This window comes from Triturus cristatus, chromosome 2_1 (assembly GCF_964204655.1).
Source record: "Triturus cristatus chromosome 2_1, aTriCri1.1, whole genome shotgun sequence".
Lineage (NCBI taxonomy): Eukaryota > Metazoa > Chordata > Amphibia > Caudata > Salamandridae > Triturus > Triturus cristatus.
This window is the reverse complement of record NC_140581.1, coordinates 1,124,980,283-1,125,007,721: the sequence shown is the minus strand read 5'-3', so window position 1 is coordinate 1,125,007,721 and position 27,439 is coordinate 1,124,980,283. Positions and strand designations below refer to the sequence as shown.

The 27,439-nt window shown below is 42.0% G+C and overlaps 1 protein-coding gene across 3 annotated transcripts in view; it reads left to right on the top strand.

The window, feature by feature from the left end:
- The window catches only part of AFF1 (ALF transcription elongation factor 1), a 957,397-nt gene that overhangs the window by 672,097 nt on the left and 257,861 nt on the right, over positions 1 to 27,439 (top strand). The window lies entirely within an intron of this gene.

Here is a 27,439-nt window from a genome sequence, read left to right as displayed (position 1 = left end):
TGGTCCACGGGGATCTCGCTCTTGGGTGTGACAGCCAGCCAGCCAGCCTGCATCACACCCACTCGGGTATTGCGGGCCCAATGGGCATTTCGTACGGCTTCATCGGCTACTTGTTCTTTTGGGCTGAGGGGTCCCACCTAACCAGGAGGCGGGGGACGTTGGTTTCTTAGCTTTAGAATAAATAGCCATGGCCTCGCCCGTTGCAATGCATGCACTTAATGCGTGCGACAGCAGGTGCTACCCCAGTGCCCAAGACCAGTTTTCAACACTCTTAAAGCCACACTCGCAATGCACAAGGAAATTGCAAAAAGGCATGTAGCCATTACTAGTGGAACAAAACTCGTATTCATTTCAGGCAAAGGGGCTACTCAAGGGGAGGTATAAGCCATGTCAGAATACAGCTGCAGGCAGCGCCCAATCCGTGGTGAAGCTGTGAAATCAGGCTGTGAGTACAGAGTTCGAATCCGGGGATTTCGGGGGGTGGACTATAGACAAGAAGTGCATTGTTTAAGGATGTGGCAAATCTGCAGCTGTGGGTCTACGATCCTGACTTTCCCACTGTGGCCAGCGTGTCCAAGTCTTCCAGAGGGTACTGCTGTGGCTCCTCTGTAAGCGGTGGCGGCTCCTGCAGAGAGGTAGGTGGGCACCAGCCTGCCTCGTCTCTTTGCTCTTTTCCAGTGCTGCTCGCCGGGCTGTCCAGCGCTCGAGCCGCCCCAGCCTCCATCGGTGGGGATCCCCACTCACAACCGCTGCCCTGGCCACGGAGCCTCCCGTCGGACGCCAGCCCGCAGGCCGGAACACTGCACTAGGAGCCCGGGGCTTCCGCTCCACATTGCCTTCGGCTCACAGGGAAGGCATGTAGACCTTGCCGGGGGACAGAGGCTCTAAACAGACACAAAACACCCACAGCCAGCAGCAGCATCCAGCTACACACAGAGCAGCGCGGAACACATCGCCCCACCCACTGAATAACTACTAGCCAATATCAAACGTCCCCTGTCTCGGCACATGGCGTCTATTGGTTGCGGCACGTTCGAGGAGGTGACGCGGAAGTCGGGGAAGGCTATGCTTAAGGTGTTTAGGCCATGCAGCATGTAATGTTGTTCTGTGGCATGTCTCACTCGCTCAAGGCAAATTGTACGTAATCTCAAAAATATGCTCTTCCAGACACAAAAAAATCCCGACAACTGGGCTTTCCCGCTCTCATAGCCTGGACCCACCCTACCCCTTAACAGCTGCATAGCTGTCCATGAGCAATTGCAGTTGCATTTAGCTGCAGGCACAGACAGTTATGCGTTTAAGACGATAGAAATATGAGCGCAGGTATCGTGCTATTTACGGCCACATTTTGGGATAACAGTAAGGGTTAATCTCGCTAGGTGACCTATTTAGAACAATAAAAACTGGAGCGAGGCACGTGCTCAGCGGCAGGGAATCTGCTGACCCTGTGGAGAGGCACAGCTGAGATAACAAAGCATAAATCTGAACGTGGCACTCTCCTATTTTTTTGCCATCGCCGAATGGAGCTGCATTGTCAGAAAAATGCCCACGCGTTTATGGTGTTGTTCAAAACACAATCGGACCATAACAACCGCTCCCTTTACAAATCTAGATGCTGCTTTTGAAATATAACACGAAAAGGCACAAATACATGCAAATAATACAAATCGTCGGAAGATTACGGCCAAGCAAATAGAGGAACAAGGCAGAGCAAAAGGCTGGAGGAGAGAATGAGAGTTCTTGCAAAAAACACGCCCTCCGATCCGAAAAGGACGGGGCCTAATCGGAATGACTGACCTCTTCTCCAATGGCTGGCCAGCATTCAAGAGGCCAGCCAATGGAGAACAGGGGAGAAGAGGGGCGGGTTCAAGCCCCTCTTCTCCAAGTCATTAAATCTCGGAGCTGGACTGTGCAAGCGCAGCCTTCGCAGCCGAGACCTAATTACAAGGAGTGAGCAAGAGACTGACGCGACATACAGCAAACAGAGCATGCGCCCAAAGTGGCAACTATTAAAAACAAGAGTAGTAAGCACTATATGAATACAATTACAAATTCTATTGACATCAAGGTTCGTGGTAAATCATCTGATATACTGGCCCAATTACTACTTTGGCATTAAAGTCCTACTGTAGACAGTTCAAACTGAGTCAACAATAGACACCTTAGGAAAAACAGCGCATCGAAATTGCTAAAGAGAATAAAGGCACTATAGACCAGGGCATTTTTGAACAGTCAGGCTGAGGCGACCGGATGAAGGGAGAACTAGGGTCAGGGCAGAAGCAGTGATGGGGCAGAAGCAATGACAGGGCACAGTAGTGGCGAGGCAGATGTAACACGAGAATCACTATTTTCACGGAAGGGTTTATTGAAAAACAGCCTAAATATAACAAATCAGACTTTCACAGCAAATTAATCCAAAAGTCAGACCCTTGGGAGTAACAGTACATAGTAAGCCCGGGGCAAAATAGGTAGACCGCGCAGGGGCAGTAAGTAACTCGCCGGCAGGAAATAGACTCCCTGGGTTGGCCCAGCAGTTCTTATCTTAGTCCATAGTCTCTATACATAGGAAATCGCCTATTAAAAAGTGCACGTTCACCAGGGGATTCTTGGCGTTGTAACAGGTGGTACTGCTGTGGCTCACCCCCCACCCCCACATCTGAGGTGACACAACTGGAACAAGTGTCTGGAAACCCTACAGTGCCCTCCATTGAGATGGTTATGTCTGAACCTGCTAGAATATTTTGGCGGCACAGATAGTTCTGCAACGTCTGTCTGTGTATAAAGAAATGCTGAAATAAAGCAGCACTGGCTTTATAGTATATTTTCCTTTCAGTTCCCGATTCCTTAGCTCATTCTCTTCCTGGGTAGCCAGCAGCACTTGAAGCATGCTGTTGAATGCGTTTGATAAAGCCATGATGGCAGCCATAAACAGGAAAGGATGCTTGCATTCTTTGGAGCAAGTTGTCCTGTCCCATTTAATAGGGCAGGGCAGACCTAAGGACAATGCAGATCTGAAAGGAACAGGCCCCAATACACAAGTGTAGGGGTGGCCCCTGCATTCAAAGCATTCAGAGATTGGGGCTCTGATCGTTCTTCAAGAAAACATCTCACACCAGAATATTACAAGGAAAACTTGTTGTCGCCTTAACATATGTAATAACAAGCACTTGCAATACAATAGGTCTAGCATTTGCAAGAGTTTAAGCTATTAGCATTGTAACTGACAATGTCATTTATTTATGTTTAAAAAAACCAAAGCCAATAGCTCAAACTTGCGAGACCTATTGCATTGCAAATGCGTGTTTTTTATAGGAGGCAAAGCACAGAGAGTGAGGCTGTGCATCGAGTGGGAGGAGAGGAGCTGTAGGAGGGAGAAGGGGGTGGAGGGAAACAGAGATCAGGAGCAGGCAGTTGAAGTCAGGCGATGAAAAATAAGCGAAATAAATAAATAATACATTATCTCGGCCGTTTTGCGAGTGCTGTTTCCTTTGCGATGCTGATATAAGTAGAAAACTTCAGGTTGCAGACAGTTGTGAGGGGGGGCTTGCAGAAAGCCCGAATGAGTTTGTCAAGTGGCGCCAAATATAATAAAGGCATAGCTCTCCAAACCCTTTTTTTTTCAATATTGTATGCTTTTAGTAGCAGCACAGCATGCCGCCTGTGCCACGCTGCTTAAAAAACGCATAAAATATTGAACACATTTAGTTTGGTAGCCGCGCCTTTCGTTGGAGTTGGGCGGGGCCGGGCTTGCATAATACTCAACAGAGTTTGTCTAGCGCGCTGAATAAAATAAAGGCGCGGCTCGGCAAACTTTTTTTTTTCTTCAATATTTTATGCTTTTAGTAAGCAGCGCCACATGTTGCCTGTGCCACACTGCTTATTAAAAGCATAAAATATTGAAAAAATCGAGTTTGACGAGCCTCTACTTTCCTTGGAGTGGGGCGATGCTCATGAAGACGAAGGGCAAGATTTTGCTGCCAAAAACAAGCAAGAAAAAATATTGCGTTGCAGGAGAGGTATCCTGCCTGCAGCTGCAGGCAGGCAGGCAAAAGGCATGTACGAAAATAGTGCAGACAGACTCTTAATAAAGCATACAGAGTAACAATACATGTGTAAAAGGGCCAGTCCTTCTGGGAGGTAACAACAGAAGAAAGGGAGTTACTAAGGAGGGACTAATAAACCTATTTACAAATCAAAACCCAACATTTACAAAGGACACTGACAGCAGCCGATTAAAAAGATGGTTGGAGAGTGGGCGGAACTTCAAGTCCATATCTGAATATAGCATGTCTCGAAGAGACAGCGCAAGCGCTGCCTAGGCGATACCTAAAAAAACAAGCAGCGGTGGGAACTAGGAAATATGTATTTGCGCACAAGGGTCATACACTCACACAGGTAAGCAGAGACACGGGCCCAATTCTACAGGGAAGCACACACACCCACACAGAGAGAGACACTGATGCAGAGAAACACACACACAGACTCTCTCTCTCTCTCTCTCTCTCTCATAAAAGGGGAGTACATACACACACATGGGTCCAGGAAACACATACACAGGCAAGAGATGCCCACGTGCACATACACAGTGATGCAAGTAAGCATACACATGCACAATTTACAGAAAAGTGCACACATGCAAATATAGACACACTGATAAATGGAAGCACTAAAGCACGCACCGATACAGTTATGCACACACACATGGATACAGGGAAATACAATCAATAACACAATTCCACTTACATAAACAAAGGAGCACACAAACACAGATGCGTACAAAGTACATTACATTGAAGCACACACAAAAGCACACATGGAAATGCACATGGCCAGTGTCCGAAGCAAACACTCGTACACGAAACATACATGCATAAACACACTCACACACTACACCACAATTCCACCTAGGCTTACTCACCACTTACCTATCCATCCGCACACACCCTCATCCATCTCTTTCTCACACACACATGCGTGTTCTCGTACTTGCCTCTGTAAAGCGCAGCATAAACATTACTATGATATGAAAAACACAGACTAGTTAATTGCAAATATGAAAAGCAGGCCTGTGTTCAACAAGTATCAAACTTTATGACCCTCAAAAATTAATTGGCTCTAATCGACTTTTTATTTCTAATTCACTTACAAATTTATTTTTATTTTCTCTATTCATTACACAATTATTGTTGCAGAATGTTTAAAAAAACACACTTTTCCATTGTATTATGAGAAGATATTGTGAATTACAAGGGAAACCATGAGGTTGCACTGAATGGATACATTCTCATAATTTAAAACAGTTGAAGGAAAAAGTTTAAAAATGGGTATGAAAATAACATAACGTCTATCTGTAAAGTGCAGTTTCAGCCCTTGTGGTATCTAAGCGCAGAAAAGGAGCTATGTATTGTATCCCAACGCAACTGGACTAATTTCATTGAGCTATAATAATGAAAGGTTAAGTGGACCCGCTGGGATTTAAACCTATGGTCAGGCAGGCAAAAAGCACTGTGGTGTGGATGCAGTAGCGCACCGAGAAACGAAATGCAGCTAAATAATCGTGAATTTATTTTGAGAATAAACATTATGTGGGGAGGTAGAAGTCAACTTCCAATCCCACTCCTTAGTCCCCTACAATCCTCCTTAATACAAACCCCATGATTGAATGCATGAGTAGTTTTTAAGCTCTACCTAATAACACACCAGTCAGAGGTGGAAATTTTCCCGACCTACCCACATCCGGGTAGCATATTTTTTTTGCTCAGACTTTCATGATTCAGGTGTAAGGTTTTATCCCATAAAACGCAGATCTGAAACGAAATCATTCACACACAAACATAAACTCACCGCTCCAAACCAAACCACTCTCCACATCAGACACCCAAAATCAGCTGGTTGTTAACTGTTATGAGCTCGTTTCGACACTGGTGTGACTGCTTGGGTAAAGAATGTGTTATGTCTGTCCTTGGAACAGTGTGTGCCTTTAAGAAAGGAGAACTGTCAAAGTGGGGGTGCAACAGCTCGGGGTTACATCAGTTTATTTCCTGCTCAGTGTGTGTGCTGCTCCCGTCCCCCTCCCCACCCCCTTGGTTTGCACTGAGTTGACTTACTGATGGGGGGGGGGGGGGGGGGGGGTGAAATGCATACTCTTGGCCGAGGTCCAGGGAGGAATGTCCTGTCTCTCACCTCAGAGCACACTTATGTCAAGCAGAACCCCCTCGAGGTCCTGCCTCATTAACAAAACAAGCAACGCGTAGCCCAGCAGAATGAGCCAGGGCTTTAAGTGATACTTTGATGTGCAAGACGTTGCTCTGAATATTTGATAAAATCATGCTTGAGTAACAAAAGGGTAAATTCCGTCCCCAGGAGACGTTGCGCTGCTCAAACAGAAGCCCCGGGAGTCCTGCTCTAGCAGAAGCCCCGTGAGCTACAAAAGCATTTAATTTAAAAAAGTGTGTTTACACATGCATTCATGCAAGGATGAGACACGATGCGGGGGGAAGTTGGGACGGGCAAGCAGGGACCTGGGAGGTGTGGGGGCAGGCTGACACAGAGGAAATGTAGTGGGTGGGAGGCGGTAGGTTGGCAGCACCGTGAGCAGAGTCAAAAGAAAAAGTAGTCCGCTGAAACTAACTAAATGGCCAGAAATTAACTGATCCATGTAACCGGTTCAGTCTCCAGGGTGGGAACAAAACAGCTAAAAGGTGGGAGGAATGTAAAGCATTTACCAATGAAACCAAAGGAATTTTGAAACGCAGGCCAAGGAACGAATGAAAGTGATGGATGTGGTTAAAGCCCACAGAAGTAGATACGGCATGTTGGGAGACAGCGCATGCGCGCTGCCTAGACTCGACCTAAAAAGCAAATCCTTACCTTCTCATTGGAAGGCCTTTTCTCTCTGCCCTGTGCCAGCTGATGTTTGCTATACAGTGTCTACTATGGTGATGACCTTACTAATGGTGTGCTCGGGTTGCACACCTGTTTGCAATCCAATTCGATAGTAGAGTTACTAGTTTCGTATACTTGAAGCACTTAAGACTTTCTTTATGAGATGGTAGTAAGTTTGCAACACTAATAAAGTTTAACACTGTAATCACACTCCATCTCCCTGCCCATCTTCATTTACACAAAGGAAAATTAAGGCAGTTAAAAATAAAAAGTATGACAATTGAGAAAGTCCTACCACCCGATGTTGCCTATATAAACCACAAGCTGTTAAATACCGCATACACCAAATGGCACTATATCACAGAATACTATCAGTTCACAGGAGATGTCATTCTATGGGCAACGCATCTCTGGAAGGCTTTGGGGCTTGAATCATTTGCCTTGTATTGCAGACAGAAATTCAGATTTCTATCTCTATTTGTATTAGAAGTCTGGCCTTTGTTCTAGTTTCTCAATCCTCTTTGGAAGCCCAGCCTACCGAGGAAGTGCCATAAATGAACAGAGCCCCAAAATGTTTTAACTCTTCCAATGCGAAGGGCTTGGCCTCAACACACTTATCAATTGAATTCAACCTGTAGCATATAAGAAACCCAAAGTGCAACAAAAACAGGGGCTCTCAACCTTTAAGTTGATGGTTTTGAACAGCATAAAGAGCATCCTAGAACATCTCAAGATGGGGGCCCTCGAGAACACGTTTATACCATAAACACAATCCAGCTGTAGACCCAATTCAGTAATTAATAATGTGGCAGCTGCTCATTCAATTCTAGAGAGAGATGTTGTGACCAAGGGACTGGTGGTCAATGCTTCTTTTATAGACTTCCCCACTGTATTTGACCATATAGACAGGCAAACTCTTTAAACTATAAGCACTGACCATTTCCCCTGACGTCTTCTGGCTGATAACTGCAGCTCATGCCTCAACATGGTGCAGGGTGTTAATGGAAGCAGACATAGGACTATCTGCATGATAAAAACTTAGAATGGGTTAATGTGAGTGTGTCGTTTAGCCCCGCTCTTGGTCTTATTATACCTATATGTTCTGCCTGAAAAATGTGGATTTCTGAAAATGTTTCCACCAAAATTAGGGTTCCTTTCTTAACACATTCTGATGTATGCATATTGTGTTATTCTCACTGATTGGAGCCTACAAGTCCTACAACAAAATGTAAGAGTATTTAGCCGTTTTGTAGCAAATCATTTCTTGAAGACACATGTCTCTAGGAGTAAGATCCTAGCCTTTCGGGGCAAGATAAAAGGCATCACATATAACTGGGTAGAGGGTCAGGACAGACTGGAAGCAGAACAGTCCTATTCATAACTGGGTAGAGTTTTTTCCTCTATCCTGAGTAACACCAATTGCTTCAAACAGCAAGGGGGTACGGCACTTTCTCATGCAGGAGCCTTACACATATTTTGTAAGTCTCTTGTGAGAAGACAGGTTAGATGCTTGTACTATAACGTCCCTGCTGGTTCGTCCTCTTTTAAATTTGAAGCAAGGGAGTTCTAAGGCTGGTCCACCGAGGTGCAATAAACCAGTGTGTTTTTTTTATACGTATCATAATTTTGTTGGAAAGAGGCGGGTAGTAGGGAACACATGATCATTTCCAGTGGTCCTTTAGTTTTGGGTATTAGAAGAGTCTCACTAGGGAATCACCAAGCCCGTTTCATGGAGCGCCTCACTAGATTTTTAGGGTAGCCTCCTACTAGTCATTTTAGTGACAGAGTATTGGCCTCTCTTAAAAAAAAATAATAATAATCTTCCTTCAGTTTGCAGTTCCCTGTACTCTGAGGAGCTGCCCAAAAGCAAGCCCATCTAGCAGTGCTCTGGGGTAGTAGTTATGGTATTCGAATAGTGTTTTTTGTTGGCTTTCCGAATAAAGACATATAGAGTTCATTGAGTTCATCATTTATAGAGACTGTGAGATAGCGGTAGCCAGTGCTTATATTACTGCTGTGGTGTGTGGAGGATAAAATCACGTTGGAAGTTTTTAAGCCATGTAGAGAACTCCGATAAATCATTGTTGTTTTTATTCAAAACCAAAATAAACAGTGGCAAAGGCAAAAGGCGAGCAGCCAATCCCAGAGCTACTGAATTTGCCAATGTTCATTAACTTTTGGTTAAGCACTCCACGTGAGTGTATGTTTTTTCCAGTTCACTACCTCCTGTGGTTTCCCCCTGCCCCACTCAAAAATGTTGATGCAGTACTGCATTGCCAGAAGGTATTGGCACCAAAGGCAGGGCCGGACTGTCTGTAGCGGGCACCGGGCATTTACCCGGTGGGCCGCCAGGGTGGGGGCCGGTTTTTGGCCCCTGGTGGGGGGGGGGGGTAGTTTTTATTACCAAGGGCTGGCAATATCATCCCCCTGTAACAAAACCAGCCGAAACTGGCCCTAGCGAACAGCTCAGCCGTCTCTTAATTCTCTACGTCAGTGGTCCAAGGTTTATAATCCTTTCAAATTGTTTATACCATCTGCTACTTTTCTATCTATAGTTTTTTGCTGTAAACGTCTTTGTTATATTGTAGCGATGTATTTGTATACTAATGTATCTTGCTGGTCTTGCAAATTTCAAATGCACAAAGAGATTTTGTGTGAAGGTTGAAGATGATTGGTGATCATATGAATTATTCCGTAGTATATTGTGGAGGTTACAGTGCTGTTCTCGATCTTGATCTTGAGATATTATCATAATTGAGCTTTTAATTGTTGGGTCAAAGGTGACCACTGTAGGACCACACTTTATTAAAGCATATTTTAAGTTATTGTAAAAATTTTAAGTTAAATGTTATGATCATCTCTTGAGGGGAGCAGGTACTTCAAGGTGGGTGAGGAGACGTGATGTGAATGGCATTCCCAACCACCTTGATGGTTGCAGTGTTCACGCTATACTGTAGCCTGAGTTATGGCAGAGAGTCCTGTTTAAGGGTTTTGTGCTTGATTCACTGGACTGGAAAACCACTGTCTTCAAGATGAGTTGGCAATGGTCATTGTGGTGAGTGTGGTCTTCTTCAGTAGCTGGAGGATCAGCATGTCAAATCAAATCAGGTGTTTGTTAAGCGCAACTACTCACCCGTAAGGGTCTCAAGGCGCGGGGGGTGTGTGGGGGGGGGGTTCGCAGGTTCCAGTCCATCAAGGAAGGGGGTCTGTCGAAGAGCCAGGTTTTGAGTTTTTTTGCGAAGATGGGGAGCGATGTTATCTGTCTGAGGTGGAGCGGAAGGTCGTGCCAGGCTCTTGCCGCGCAGAAGGAGAAGGAGCGGCCTCCCGATCTGGTCTTTCTGGTGCGGGGAACCACGGCATAGGAGAGTTGGGCTTATCATAGGGTCCTTTGGGGTGAGTGGAATTTGAGTCGTCGTCTTGATGAAAAGGACAAGATTCGAATCATAGTCCATATACACATAATTATTTAATCTATGATGTCGATTCCTTTGTTTCAAGGAGGCTTGGAGAGATAAGTTGGTCTATTTGGGTGTATTGCAGTTTGAAATTAGAAGGATTGAGAGTTGTTGATTTGGTATCCTCAACATGCTTCTTGATATTGTCTATCTTCTGTATGGAGGACTTGTTAATAATGTTGAATTTCTTTGTGTGTTCTATTGGAGCTTCTTTTGTCAGGTTGATGCAGGGCGTGAGGACTATAAATACAATATCTCTGCTTCTATTGGTGGCTGTGTTGATGACGCTGGTGCTGTAGATTGCTTTGGCTTCAAAGATTGCCTTCTGTGTGATGTGCAGTATGTTTTTAAACATTTGAGGGTTTAGTGGATCTGTGATTTTTGCGATTTTGTTTTTCGTCTTAGTGAAAAGCACTAGAATTGCGCTTGGATCGCTTCGATTTTCTATGATGTGAAGGTCAATGGACCTTGTAAGATGGTCTCAACAGCACTGAGGTAGTTGTGGTTGGCAAGTGTGGCTGAACTTAAAGGAGAAGATGAGGTTCAGGGTGTTGCATTTGTTCTACTTTCGGAGGGGAATGAGTTCTCTGAACTCAGTATTCCGAAGATTGAGTGTTTCTTTTATAGTCCTAATGTCTGTGTTGCTTGGAGGATTTCAGTTCTATTAAAATAAGATGTTATTGAGGAAGTAGGCTGGTCGTTGATCTTAATGCTGAATAATGAGTTGCCTCTTGGTAATCTGTAAAGGATGGGGATAATGGGAAGTGAAAAGGGAGGAATTCAGATGACATGGTTCTAGGATGTTCCAGGGAGATACAAGGATATGATTGTTTATGAATGACTGCCAGACTGACCCTGCATTGTATGGGCATTGACGTGCTGGATGCCATATCCTGGTGGAACAAGGGGTTTAAAGATGTGTGAGGAGGCAGGGTACAACCTCTGATTGTTACTGCAATGTCTGCTCCATCTAGGACAGCAAAATGAGCGCTGTGTGTTATGGAACAGGTGGGCATTGCCAAATATATGTAAAGGTTGTGTGTTAAGCATTTTTCAGTGACTGATGTTTGGAATGGTGCAAGGGAAGTAGCTGTGCGCTGAATAAATTAAAATAACATAACATAACATAACAAGGGGAAAGCGTATGAGGCACATGGCCATTACTATGATGAAATATGATGTTTAAGGAAGTCTAGAATGGGATTCTAGCCAATGGTTGTTTAATGCCTTAACAAAAATTCGCCCTTCTCTTCTGCTAATTTGACCACACACGTAAAGCATGCCCCAGGACTCACTTTGATGGAGAGTTGAGCACTGGGAAGGTGCTGTGTGGTTTGCAGGATTTGCGTAAGCATCATCATGAGCCATCATTCTTCCTTATGGATGGTCATGGATTTGCACTCTAAGGTACCGAATCACAAACTTCATTTTGTAGTATCTAAAGTAAGCTTTACTGTAGTACGACTAGGCTACCTGGGGAAGTGATGGGGAAAATGGAGAATGTTTACTGAAAAATAGGTAGGGTTAAGGGAAATTTAAAAAGGAGTTTGGATGGGACATACTAATGCAAAATAGAGACCCACCAAAAAGTTACTACTGCTAAAGTTTTTTTAAAAAAAAAAGGCTTAACTATACTTCACCCCAGACTTGGAGTAAGTCAAGCAACACACATGGCCAACCACTGGTACGGCAACACATTGCCATAGAACACAACCGAGGCAGAGAATAAAAATAGCACCCCATAGGGACTAATGGTAAAGGATTTAATAAACTTAAATAAAAAAAAAAATTAAACTTTTATTTAAAAAAGAAAGTATTCAATTAATTAAAATATGTAATAGTTAACCATGTTTGTTGAAAAGTAACATAAAATGTTAGATTGGGTGGGTATTTAAAAAAAAAATCATATTTAGAAATTAAATAAACTTTTGTATATAATTCACAATTTATGTGATTAGTTACTGTGCAGTAACATTTTGTCTTATTCGTTTTTGATTGAGTTAATGTTTAAATTATTTTACATGTAGATTCTATTTAAGTATTTGTTAAACAAATATTTAACTTTATTACATTTTTTCTTATGCTTTCCTTCCCTTAAAGAGAACTTCACCTTGGTGGTAGAGATCACCACCAACAAGTGAAAGGTTATGAGCAGTAACGTTATACTTGTACATTCTGCTATAGTAGAGGGCTCCTCCTCGTTATTTGAGGGATATGGAGACATGTAAGCCTGCACATAGTTTTAAATATTCTCTCGGAAATGTGAATAGCAAAAAAGAGGAGAATTAGACCTAGTTGTAGATCTACATGTGACTAAATATACAAATACATATTTGCCTTTGCAAATGCTGGTTTTGTGCAGCTTGTCTGGCAAGAAAAACTGGAGTCTTATTCACAGACAATATACCCACTAAGCTTCCTGTGGCTAGCCCTTTACTGATTCCGAATTCTTTCCTGATTTTCTAAGTATTTTTCCACAAAGTAGAGGGCATCCTTCAAAATCTGTATATACAAGCTTCATGACCAATTTAAGAAAGATACGTTTCTACCTATTCTGATACGATGGGACTTTTTAGTATGCTAGCTTATGATCTCTCTACAGCCAAATGAATTTATTCTTTGTAGGTTATCTCTCATAAATCACAAAAGTATTCCATTACAGTTAAGATAGCTTCAGGGCCTTTAAAAAGAAGCTCTTCGAATCCAGGAAAATGCCATGCACTCTCTGTAAATCTATATCTATGGATATTTCGTTAAGATATGATGCTAAATTTAACTTGGGGCCTACACAACTTGCATGTGTGCAGTCTGCTTTGTTCCTATTCTATGTCCTCCTCCCAAGTGATCTTTGCATGGTATTCCTTTTCCATACATTTTAAAAGGGAGAGCTATGCTTTTAGTCCATAGGCCATGTTGCATTAGTAAAGGCTCGCCATAGAAAATGTGGTACTGACTGATTTCAGCACGTGAGTACAGAGGATCAGAATGGTAGAGGGCAGGCTAGTCATATGTGGGGACATGCATGTGTTGTATGGTCCTTGTAGTTTCCTTTCTTAGGGTTAGCAAATGCCTTTGACTGTGCCTACACCCATCCTCCTGTATTACTCGATCTCTAGTTATCTGATTAAGTATTATTTTTCATGTATTTTGTATAGATTTGTCCGTAGCAAAGATTATTATAGTATTTAACCAAATATTATCATAGGCTAGCCGCAGACAATCAAGAAAGCCTAGCATCTTCTATAGTTTTATAAGCTAAACAGGGATTTACGAAGGAAGTACCTTGTTAAACATCTTAGAAAGTGCCTTCCTAAATTAAAATGCTCTGCAGTTTGTCGCTGTCATTTTCTTTAACATTTGTCATGGCATGTGGGAGTCATGTCCTTTTTAGGTCTCGTCTATGTAGCGCGCATGCGCTGCATAGGAGACCTTTAGCCGTCGTTCAGCTTTTTCGGAGCACATACTAGTGCTTGTGGCGGCATACACCTTGTGGGAGCGCGCAGAGGCGCGCCACAAGCATGAGTATGTGCTTCAAAAAACAGCAGACTGCTCTCCCCAGCGCGAGAGCGCCCCACTCGTGGGCTCACCTCTACTCATTGCAAAATGCTAATATTATCATTTTTCAATTTAACATGCCGCTTCCACATGAAGTCCACATTTTTGAATAACGTTGACTGTGGAAGAAAAAATGACTTTTGTATTCACATCGCTGCGGTTGTCGTGTCCTTGAACTGAAATCTGCCTTTCCTATTTTTTACGCTGGTGGTTTCTACCTTGCACGCCCTGCTCACTGACGGGAATGACAATTTGATCAGGCATCTGAGTTTTACTTCACTGAAGTCCCTGAAATGTAGGTGATTTTAAAAAAAGACACAAGCCAGCACGGTTAAACCCACAAGATTCTATTTTTTCAACGGGAAGTAAATATTCATTGGAAAACAAACTGGCAGCATTACTTGCAAGCTCCCGGAGGATTGTCGCCATGTTTTACAGATGGAATCGGGCACCACAAATGAAATAGTATTTTGCTTGCTTTCTGAAAGTTTATGCTGAAATTCATTTTCTACACCATGCAATACATCTTGGCTGCTATTAAGTTTGACAAACTCTGTAAATTGGACTTGCAGATGAACAGATAGACAATTTCCGGCACTGCGTTTGGCGTGATTGATTTACTGTCGCCGTTGTAATGCTTTGCTGATGTAGGATGCTAAAAATTAAGTCTGCAGCCTGCTCTCTTCTACTTTGCACTGCCTGCGTTTCGGGTGACTGCTTGTCGTTGGTCCGCAAATGGATACAATTTGCTGGCTGTTCATGCGGAAATGTTCCTGGATCTCGCCCACGCGGAAAAGGTCATAGTGGGACATTCCTTCTGTCCTTCCAGTGCTTAATCTGCCCCGGTGCTTGCAGGTGCTTGGACCAGACAGGGCTGGACAGGCTAATCAGGATGACATAACCCAAAGACGCACCATTGTCTAATTTTAGACACTGCTTCCTGCAGTATGGGACTGGTTTGAACATTTCTTAGGGCTGGTTTTGGATTCTAGTCCGAAACGGCCATCTAAACTCTTTTTGGGGATTGTGACTTTAGACCAGGACCTGGAGAAATCTAGAGAACGACAGAAAAGGGGAAAAGACGGAAGAAGAGAAGGATGTGAAAACAGTAACAAATGGAAACAAGCATTAGCATAGGCAATAGGTCTCGCTTTTGGGACCTTATAAGTATTTAGTTATGCAGCACAATAGCCTTGGTGCAACAACATCAACTGTTGCATGGCTAAACACTTATAAGTTCCCAAAGGCGAGACCTATTGGCTATGCCAATGCTTGTTTGAGTTTGGCCGTCTCAAATCGCATGGATCTAGTACATGTCTCCTTACACTGCTCCCGGTTTACGGAGCTATTATTTTCTGTTTTCAAACCCTCTTAGGAGTGCTTGTGTTTTCAGGCCTTCTCCCTTACACACATACCACTAAAATGCATGATCGTGTACATAAACAAATACATTCCTTAAAAAGTTGTCAAAACACGAACAGCACTTGTTAATTTTTTTTGCACGATTGAATACTATTGGAATGCTCACGCCGTTGTCCATCTTGCCATAGCGCGGACATAAGCCAATGGTATTGGACCACTTTAAGTGATCACCAGTTACATTACACAATGACACATTCATTTTTGTCGCTGATCCTACTTCAATTAAGGTTTTTATTCCCATCCTTTGCTTGCCCATCTCCCCATTCGCCCTGCTCGACCCACCCCCACTACCTCCCTTGTCGCTGCTTTTTTTTTTCTTTTCACAGTCCGATGGTATTGGAGCACTTGTTCCGTCCTCCATCTTGCTATAGAACTAATGCCAGCCAATGGTTTTGGAAAGCTTTGAGTGCTTTATTGCACAAGGACACATTCAGTGTCATAGGCAGGGGGAAGCGTAAGTGATTTGCCCAGAATCACAAATTGTTCAGCTGTCCCCGAGTTTCGAACCTGGTTCTCCAGTTCCCCTGTTGTCAGCTGAGGCTGTTAAGCCACATCCTCGCTTCACTTCACAGCTCCTTAACTGTTTCTCACTTTCACATTTGTTCAGCAAGACCCCGTCAACACCGAACAAGCATAAGCAAAGTCATTAGTTTTTTACAGTGCCCAAGCTATTGGCATCGTCAATGTGAATGTCTTTTAGCCATGTTGTCTAGTGTTCAGCATGGCTGAGAGTCACTGAAAATTGTGCTATAATATGGCCAGCGCGATTATTTTTGTGCTAGGAGAGGCAACACAATAAACTGAACATGGGGACCAAGGAGACTCTGCGTCAGCTCAACATCCTGTGATTCTGGGCTTTCAGTAACTTTCAGCCATGCTGGGCAGCAGATGTGCTGGTAGACAACATGGCTGAAAGAAGACTTTTACTTTGACATGGCCAATAGCTCAGGCATGGTCGAACCCTATTGGCTTTGCCAATGCTTGTTCTGGGAACCCACCAAACGTATGTTTTGAAGAACGTTGTTTCAGTCTTCCTGCTTTATTAGCCAGCACCTCAAAGGGGATTTGAAGTTAAAAAAATGAAAAAGTCTACCCCTGAATTATTTAACATTTTTAAAGCTACCAATTAATGAATATGTACTTTTTTATTTGACTACATTCACTATGTAGATAATGCAGTGTATTGCCATGATATGAAGACGGGACGTCCTTATGGAAATAACAGGGTACACCATATCTTTTCTCCATTCCTTCATGCCCTCCTTCGAACCCTGTTCCCCGCTGTAAAGCTAGTCCTATCATTGTAATTTTGTGCATTGGTTTGCAGCGCGGAGTAGTGATTAATGTTCTGCAAATGCACATATGCATGTTGGAAGGGGGTACCCAGCTGTAGACACTACTGTAACCCTTACACTTATTTACTCTTCTATCCCTTCCAGTGAACAGATTCCTTCTATTTTTATCAAACATATTGCGATAAAATACCTCCTTCAATGGAAGCTTTTTGTGTTGGAGTTACGTTGAACTGGGTCACAGCATGTGGCAATCGGGTGTGCACAACCTTCATGTGGGTGGAATCCTATTCTGTTAGTGAGAGAAGGGTTGGAAGCCTTTTTCCATGGGATTGGCTGGTGGAAGTCTTTTCAGTTGTTGATTGACAGTGCAGTACAGGAACCAAACAGCTGCTTGGGATTTGCCGGGGAAACACATCCTAGTTTATGTGGTTTGCTGTGGGGCCACGGAGAGTGCATGGGCCCCTGGCACTGTAGTGCACTGCTGCAGATAATCACCTTCCACAGTGGATGGGCTCCAGTAATTTCGCCATAGAGCTGCTCACTGTTTGAGTGACTGACTTTGACTTTGTCTGCAAGCCTTGTTCCAACGCAGCCAGTGGTGCTAGAACAACGAACAATTTTCTGAGTGGGAGCGCCTTCAGTGTTACATCACCGAAGTCAAAGGGATTTTGAAAAATCCAAGCATTACACAAAGTAGAAGTGTAGCAAATGAGTCGCACCGATTCAACAGGAAAGTAGTAAGGGGGAGGTATGTAGTCGGCGGTAAATTTTGGAGGACACTGTCGGAAAATACATCAATATAGCATGGTGTGTTAGCGCGCTGCCATTCACAGACATAACATTTTCCACTGAAATGGCTACTAAATTTTTACTGACATCCAGTTTTACTAATAAAAGTATACATAAACGGCAATGTGAGAGAGTTTCAGCAGCTAACTATAAAGTTGCACTACCTAAAGTAAATGATCTTGAATCGTTTTGATCCTATTAAAAATCTTTTCTTCCATCACACTTCACAATTGCAAAAACAGTGCTACATTTGTTATTTCTTAACTGTTGGTGTATTTTGAAATATTTGTACAATACATATACATATATTTGAATAGTTTTTGACACAAAATTGCCATCCTACAGCCTTTCCAATAATTATAAGTTTGTGTAAAAAAGCAGTAAGGTTGTACATCTACGCCTTGTACTCCTTGCATGAGTGGCACATAGTTTACTTTAGAATATCCTCTCACTTTGCAGTTTGAAAAAAAAACAAAAAGTAAACCCCAATCTCCAAATTAAAGGAATAGGCAGCAATTTCTCATAAGCCATACCCCAACATTTGACCTCTGACTTTGAACGCACAGCAAACCTAACAATATAAAGACATAATTTAAAGGCATCTTTATTGCTCATACGCCTTCTGAACTCCAGCATGGTTATTTCTGGGGGTGCTGCAGCACCCCCCAACCCTACTTCCAGCACCCATGAATGGAACTGGAAGTCCTTGGTGTCCCGCGTGAACATGATTAGCGCTGACCATTAGACTTTAACACAAAACGGTATCAATATGACTGTACTCCACGTTTCACAGCTTTTGTCACAGTCAATAAAATAAGAGAGCCAAGCCAAGGGTCTGGCTCAGATGTTTTAGCCCGTGCTCAAGTCGAGCCCTGAAAATATTTGCTATGTAGATCATATACCAAACCAGGTAAAATATGGGACAGTCTCATCAACATTTTAATAAGTGTATTTCTTTAACACGTGGAAGCTTTAACATTAATAAGGCATAATGTAGCACTGCACTGAGAAGTATGTATTAAAAATGATAGTTTTGTACAACTGGTAGTCTGAACTCATATATTTGGAATTACTTTCATACTCGATAATGAAGAAAAAAAGAGTTTTTGTGAAATAAAGTATTTGCTTAAATCACACACTTTAGGCAGGGAAGCAGTGATTCATCCAGATTTTCTGGTTTCACTTTGTATAAATCAGCCCGGAAATGTCTCTATTTGTCTTTCCTTATATTAAAACTTTTGTTTAGCCTCTTAATTCATTTTCTCTAGTTTTTAAATATAGTGCAAACTCGACCCGAAGGCTGAGCACTTGACATGAGCACTAGTTACATTACACAAGGACAATTGTTTATAGGCACAGAGAATTTAAGAGACGTGCTCTGACTCACAGGATGGTTGAGCCGACGCCGAGACTCGAACCTGGTTCCACCAGTTCCACAGTCATCGGCTCTGACAGTAATGCCATATGCTGAGGACAGGGAGATTCAGGCGAGTAGAAGACACTTGAAAGCTCGGCTTGTTATGGGGTCGAGGTCCCAACAGGATGAGGCTGAGCTAGAGCCAGGCTTCCGGCTGGAGCCTGACTCGAGCTTTTAAAGTTTTGCCCACCTCTACCTGCACTGCCCTACTCCTCGAAGATAAATTCCACTCTGGACCATAAATAATCAAAGAAACTGAACATGGAAGGGAATAGGACTATTGAAATGGATGCCTTATACCAAAATAATATTTTTTTTATTTTAACAATGCCTTTTTATCGTGCTTTGTTTGGTTTTAACGTTTGTTTTTACATTTCTGTTTGTTTTAAATGATTGACTGGAACTACAGTCTATCTAATTTTAAAAGGCCAACACCCCTTCCCCCACAGCAAATATAACTACTTGGAAAACCTGTGCAGTCAGAAAAACGATCCAGTGAATAATCATTGTAGGGAAAATTAGAGCTAAGAAGTGACGATTCTTTAGCAAGCACGTTGTAAATCTGGGTAAGTGTGTTAGATATGCTTATAATTACTTTTTTTGTACAATGTACTTAGTTAAAAGAAAAAAGACAAACGCAACGTGAAATAACCACTAAATGCTGGTGTGCTTTTAGTTGAGAGTTTCAGGCTGTCAGGAGGCGTAATTGCTTTTTTCATGACTCCTCATACAACACCACTTTGGTAATTATGCTCAATTTTCTGTCTTTGAAACTGAGCGCTTTTTTTCATCATTGAAATATACAAAACATATTAGCAAATGCGTCCTGTGGATGGAAACTTTTTTTGCAGCGAATCGTAAAAGTGGAGCTAAGTAAAAGGGGAAGGTGATGTTAAGGTTATAGAATAGCACGAGTTTGGGCCATAAACGGCAGCACAGAGCACATACTCGCTCCTTGTATGAAATTCACACTAGGCCTTCGCCTCACAAAACTAAACCTCAGTGTATATATAGTACTTCACCAAATTCACCCTACCCCCACTCCTAAATTATCCACCTGCCTTAACGTCCTTATCTTGCAACTCCTACCCTGCCATTGAACTGCCAACTTTTACATCGATAAACACAACTTTTCCTTTCCTTCCTCCAGGCTCAACTTTATTACCCCTTGCCCCCCCATTGTCCTGCTTCCCCTATGTTCACAACCATCATCTTAATATATAACCATGGCAACTGACCTGCCCACTGCTTGCACCTGTTCAACCGAAACCGCCTAAAACCTACAAATACCAACCCATCCCCTTTTATTGAACTAATCCAGAAACCGGTCTTTCCTTGGGAAGGATCGGCAGTTAAAATTGCTGTTAACTAAGCACTGATGGCCACCGTGTCACCTACAAAATGGTGATTAACCCTTTAAAATGGCCGGTTATATGATAGATTTAAAGCCCAACCTAGCCCAAAAGGAGCCCAAAAGAAGCCTGATGTAGCCCGGGCTGCACCATGCCCCAAACTCCCAGAGGGCGCGATGCCTCCCTGCCCAAATCCCAATGGTGCAGCATTTTCCAGTGTGTGAAAGGTGACAGCAAAACTGCAGTGCTTAATCCATAATTCGATCGTGCGCTAACTTCCTCAGTTGACAGGATTGGATGCTGTTGGTACCTCGAGTTCACTCAGTCTCTAATTGAGTGGTAAACTTTCCATTGCTATTGATAGGTGGAGATCTGCCTACAATGGATTAATTGGGGTGCGAGTTTACTACAGGGTTGATAAGGGGAAGAGCAGCCGCATGGTTAGTCACTTCTCTCTCTCAGTTCGTTGTTCCTCGTATATTGTTTTTCATCACTCCTAGCCAGTGTTTTCCTATTCAGAATAGCGTAATGGTGATGTTGGCGTGCACAGTGACCTGCTATGTGAGAGTTGGAGGAGGTGGGGTATTGGGCATTACCCTGCAATGGAAATCTCAATAATCGGTCGAACTTTGCAAAGAAACGTGGACATTAAAGGCTGGATTTCATTATGTACATTAGCAGATCAGGGCTTCAGGGTCAGTCATAACAATACTTGTTTGAATTGAATTATAAAATATAACTCTAATTAAATACAGTTTTTTTGTTATAAATAACCATACTGTACTTGAAAGGTAATGTGAATAATTTGACCACAAATATGCAAACATGTTTGAAATTTAATCACAATTAAGAAATGGTCTCAGTGCTGTGGTTTCTTACAGTTTCCAAACTTCAGACCTACTAAAAATAGCCATTGTAATGATGAAAGGGCTTCTCCTCTTCTGCGCCGAGATCATTATTATGATGCTCAAATTACACATCCCTCTCTTGGTTTTTTGTGCCGTACACCACACAATTTAAATCCATCGTGCAAGGCAGTACTCTATAAATCAATTTCGTTGCGAAGAAGTCTAACACATACAAGAATTGTAAAAAGAAAATCGTAATCCTTTAAGTGACAGACGGAATCACTTAAAGTATGTTGTTACTCTATTGTACACTGTAGTTTATCGCCGCTGTTGAGGGGACTGATGCCGCACTTGGGTTAAATCCAATCATAACTGTGCAAAGCCCTGCGAAATTCCATTCCTCCAACGGTCATGTCCATAACGGCAAACCCCAAAATACTGTTACTTTTCTGCGTTTGTGCATGGCACTTCATGTCTAGGAGAGCCTATTTCGAAGACCTTGTTGATGTAAAGTTGACGTACACATATTACAGTTGGCATAACGTTATTAGTATGTATTGGAGAAGGCCTTTTCATTTTCAATTATGTTTTTAAAATCTTTTAGAAAGTAAGCTGATTACCTATGTCTTGGCGCTTCTAATGCGATGTGTTATGTGTAAGCTTTAGTGGGATACCCCTGCTAGCCTGTGAACTCTTTCTAAAGCATAGAATGGTAAGCTGCTGGGTGCCAACAATACCGCAAGAACAGTAGAGCCTTAAGGATTCACATTTGCGCTTGTTGTTCACCAGGCTGCATGCAGTGGTGTTCCTGATTGGCTACGTGTGAATTCCTCCTTGTATATGGAGTCCGCATTATTTAAAGGTATTTGTTTGAGATTGTGACCCTTGAATCAGAAGCTTTTTGTTAGTTTGCGAGAGCCCATATATTTATTGGCTTTTGAGTTCATAATATTCAAATACAAATTGGAAAAGAAGCACAAGGAAACTCGAGCAATTGCCATTTACTGCTTGGATTTCAGCTAACAAACATTCTTTGAAAGATCTGTGCAACTTATTTTTTTTAATCAATCGCCCATACTCTTAAATGCAAATCGCTTAATCATCAGAAGTGTATAAGCCACTTCAGGATTCCTTTTGAGATGACAAAGTGGATGCAGACATAACTTCTACATCCATCCGAGGTAGACCTTCAGATATTATTGCTGTCCACGTTAGATTTGTAGGATGGAAGGGACTCCAGGAAGATAATGGTTGTTCTGTATTCAGAGTATATGGGTGAAATAGCTCTCACTTGGTCTTGCAAAGGGGTAACACATTAATAAAAGTACTTTTTGTACGACTGACTGTGATTTTCGATCATGAAATTAAGAGCTCTGTATAATTAATATTTTTTGAAGGAGTTAATCCTGTTTGTGCATGATTGTGGCTTAGACCAGTTTGACCGAAGAGTGGCTTGTTCTGCTTACATAAAAAGACAGTAAAAGACCAAAGTTGAAGTTCTGTTAACAGCAACTGCTGACCTAGCTTTAACTGAGATCATCTGACACTTAATAAGAGGTCTGTAGTTTAAAGTTTAGACATGTGGGTCATATGTTTTGGATATGTATGAATTACCAATTATTCGTGCCAGTCAATCTTTCTCTGCAAGAGTACACAGAGTCTTTGTTTTAACTTGGGTTATACTATATTTTGTGAGAATATAAATATGTGCATCTTCACATAGATAACTAATATATACTATTATTTTCCTATTGCTTATTCGGTGTGGTTGATTTTACCAGTTCATCTGATTATTGTTTACGCTTTGTAGGTCATGCGTTTATTAAATAGACTTTCTACTCTAGTAAAAATTAAAAAGAAAAAGTTTAAAAAGAAAATCTAACGTGCTCTATTCACACCACCAAGGTGTCTGAAGCAAAAACGACTTATTTATGTGTTGTAGATATTGCACAGGCCTTCCAAATGTTTTTTTGGAAGAAGGTAAGTACTATTTTTTAAACTCTGGTTAAGTTGATCAGGTTGTCCCCCCTCTTACGTGAGAAAGATGGAACCATTTTGTAATCTTGAAGTAAGATTTTTTTAGGGACTACGGTCAGGGTTTAGTTTTGCTGAATGTCTTGAGTATCAATTTGGGTTTAGTTTTCATGAGCCATCTTCTTCAAGTTGCAAATAGATCTGTTGTCTTTAGTATAAGCTTTCAGTAAAGTAAATGTATCAACATTGTTTCAATCCAGAAACTTCTTTAATCAAGAAGTCTCACAGTTTCACTAATAGTTTTTTTCTTGTCGGAACCCCCCCTCCCCGATTTATGGTTAGTTTTTTTAGTTTTTTCTGTTTTAAAAGTGACCTATTCTTGGCAGTTTGAAATTATTTACACTTAAAACCACTGAATCCATTGACCAAAAAATTAAATTCTGTTGAACTAAGAATGGCACCCTTTGTCACAGGTGTGCGTAGTAGCAACTCAATATGATACGATGCTGCATCAGGCAGTGCCTGGAAGGCAAGTGGTATCTGTGTCCATGGTGTATTGTTGGCCAGTGTCCTTTGACTTTGATGTAGTTTAACGGGTTGATGAGGTAAGGCTTCTACATCATAACATTGATGCAACTGCGTGCCTCAGTGCTTCCTCCTGGAGTGGGATTACCTGAATATTACCACATTGCAGGTGTAATGGTTGAATCAATTATATGCTATTTCTGATACACCGCCACCTATGATTCACTGTGACTAGAGTTAAGAAGCTGCTTAAGTGGCAAACATTTCCTTCTACCAGTTCTACAGAGTGGAAGACTGTTATCCACTGTTTGCACCCAGGTCAAATGATGCCGAACTATAGGATGATCCACTTACACATTGTGACTATGCTGATCCAGCTACCCTTAAAACAGCTTCCTTAATGATAGGCTAGTGAACTTAGGAAACCTGTTTATCATCAAATCTAGGAAAGTATGGGGAAGCATAGTTCAGGAGCTGGTGCTATATAGGAGTGGGTGAAGTGTATTAACATTAGGGGCGACTGGTTGGGTGGGGGTGGCAGGCTTATCTTTTTGCCATATTACCTTGTGTATGTCCTACGGTTTAAGGTACCGTCCATTGCAGTGTTGACATTAAACATATGCTGTTCTCATGGGCTGAATAAACCAATTGATGGAACATTTTTATTATTTATTAATACATCAGGGAATATGTAAACCTCAGGATGATCTGTAAACTTATTGCATCCTGCAACTCTTAGATCCGACTTGGCTTGTACTTGCATTACATGCTGTTCAGCAAAGCCAGAAGAAGCAAAAATAGATCATTGTGGGTTTCTACAGCAGGAATTATTAAACCAAAAAGTAGAACACATGTAATTGACTACAAATTCCTTCCGAGACCGTCTCTGGCTATTAATTTAGTAAAGGGAATTATTAGTAAACACAATGAAGTTCTCTGGAATTTTCAAACTGGTAATGAGCTAAGCCAGATGTTATCTGAGATGGTGCAGATAAGTGGGGGATAATCAGAAATTAAAGCATTTACGTTAGTAACCCTTTGATAGTCCAGTTTATATGCACAAGCCTGTGATGAGTAGTAAGGGAGAAGTAATGCATAGTAAGTTCAGTTCTGGTCCTGTTTTTTGTCTTCATCTAGTTTGCAAGTTTATTTGAAAACAGGGGATTTTGATATCTCGCACAATTTCCCCCTATACTTGACTGACCAATATGCTGGGCTTCCAGAATACTGGGCCTTTCCTTTTACGCGTTACTTATAGATGCATGCACACAGGTATAAAGAGACAGAAAAATAGTGTGAATTCCAAGAAGGAGACCTAACTTACCCAAATTGGTTTTGGGTTCCTAGTTCATTGGCAGAGGGAGGAGGCACTGCCCTGTGGCCAGACACTTAAAAGGGTAACATTGTAAGGCATGTATGATCTAAATAGCATTCATTTCTTGAGAGTACATCAGAAATATAGTGTATTTTATTTATTCATTTATTTATAAAGCTTTTTATAGCGCGAACAAGATCCCGAAGGATATCAGAGCGCTTTACTGTAAGTGGGAAGGATGGTAATACAATACAGTGCTGGCTTTAATAAGAGTACCCAACATAATTATAAAACAAGGTGTTCAATAGAAAGTAATACAAATAATGGTACATAGTGAGCAAGCGGGGAGCAAATGATAGACTAAATAAGAGTTGCACACAGTGCAGGTTGTAAGTCCCCTGACTTAGAGCAGATGATCCAAATCCATTTAAGGTAAGAACTTGTTCATAGGGAATCTTTTAGCTTCCAATTTGAAAGCAACTGTGGAGGAGATTCTGCATACTTCTGGTAGAAGAGAGTTCCAGATCTTCGGGGCAGAGCCGTTGAATGTAGTGTGGGCTAACCAACATACAAAATATACAGGGCATTGCAAAAAATAGCAGGATTTTAGCTTCTGAATTCAGCTCGAAAACCGCACACTTTTTTAATATGTTTATTGTAACCTTCATTTGCATTCATCCTTTTATTCCCTGTTGTTAGTTATCAGCTTGTATTGTCAATGTGCTTGTTGATTTCGCTCCATGATTTCAAGCCGGGCGTCGCATTCACTCTTGCATACCGGGTTTTGTTCCTAATTGGATGGTTGCATTTAGGGTAAGTTAGGTCACCAACATGGGATTCACACTAGTTGTCCGTCCCTATATATGTGTGTATGCATCTAAAAGTTAAGTGTATGCATGTGTGTGTGTGTGTGTGTGTGTATATATATATTTTTTTTTTTGTAAATTGAAAACGGTCTGCTGTAGGCATTACATAACAGGGAACCACCATAGTGTGCATTGTTGCTATGATCACTAATGGGTGTGCCTCAATGTTTTTAAACTTAAACTAGTATCAATTTAATTCCAATCAGTCGTGGTGTAACTTTTATTTGACAGCACAAGTCATAAAAGATTTCAAAACAGCAGCCGGGCACAAGAATGTTATGCCTCTACTATAAAGTACATGCCACAGAATTTCATTTTGGCATGGAATGTGTATGCCTTGAAGAAAGCTGGAGGCCCATTTGGTGTTTTAAAAAGTTTCCTTCACTCCTCCTCTTCATCCTCATTAGGACTACGGTGTAATATCCGAGCATCATTCAGGTCGTTTTCTCTGCCCCTCAGCCACTTCCTTGCTCAAAGTTTCTGTGTGAACCGATTAATCTGTCCTCAGCAGTGTGCCCACTGTGGACAACATGATGCAGCGTTCACGAGAAAGCGGGGCCTTGGTAGAACAGTTGTTAAAGGAGGGCTGTGCTGCTGCCATGAGAGAGTCCACATATGATTAGTGTTGGCATAGGAGAAGCGGTTTTGCAGCCTTGAGAAGCCATTTTGAAGGCTCAGTTTTGGGAGGAGTTGCAGTGTAGTAGTGGTTGTCATTGATTTTGCACCTGAAGACATTGACCATTGAACATTTTTCCCACTTAACCAGACCACTGTTGTGAACACATGATGTGTCCATTTGTCACTGTGTTAAGAAATAAAGCTTGGAGGACCTCGAAATGTTAGTGACTGGTGAAAATAAGAATGGTAATGATTGTGTTTTTTCTTACATTCCTTTGACACAGAACTAGATTTACACACTAGCCATCTCATATGATTAAAAAGCACGTACAGGTGACAGACACCCACCGAAACTAACTGCTAATGGCTAATTAAGGAGAGTATAATATAGGGGAACAACTAGCTTTGATACACAACAGCCCTATATTTTCCCAGGACACTGCAGAATAGTGGGCATATCCACTTTTTCGTAAGGGTTTAGTGTGATCTGTTTGTTACACCTACAAACAGCAGTGTGTAAGTGATGTAAACTGAGACATGGAAGGCATGATTGTGAAAGGTTGGAGGTTAGGTGGATGATCTGCACAGCGGCAGAGCACTCCGGAAGTAATGTGTACGGCTGGTGGAGCAGTGAAAACAAATGTATGTGGGGATAAGTATTATGGGTTACAAAAACACATTTTCTTCTAGAGGGCAGGGCAAGAAACTGCAATGCCTCAGCCTTTTATCCTTTGGTGGACTTATTGACTGGATCACTTGTGTTGGAAGCAAGAGGCTGTTTAAGCATCAGGCAAACGTCGTAGAAATCACTTTAAGCACTTCTTGCAGTAAAATGTAGTAAAGGCGTGTTGATCCAGTAGGCAAGGCCATGTTTTGAGATCAGCAGCAATGTTTTAATCTCCGCAATTTAAAGTGCTTGGGCTGCATATTATGATAAGCACTGTCCATTTAATGATTGTAAAAACTTCCTTACAGTACTTAGTACCCCCATTGTATCTGAAGAGCACGCCCCGTGGAGGGTGGTGGCAATTGTCAGTTGTGATGGGCAGTGCATATTCACACGGCTTTAGATCAGACTATCTGGGACAGTCCTACTCAAGGTGTGCCGGTATTTTGGACATGC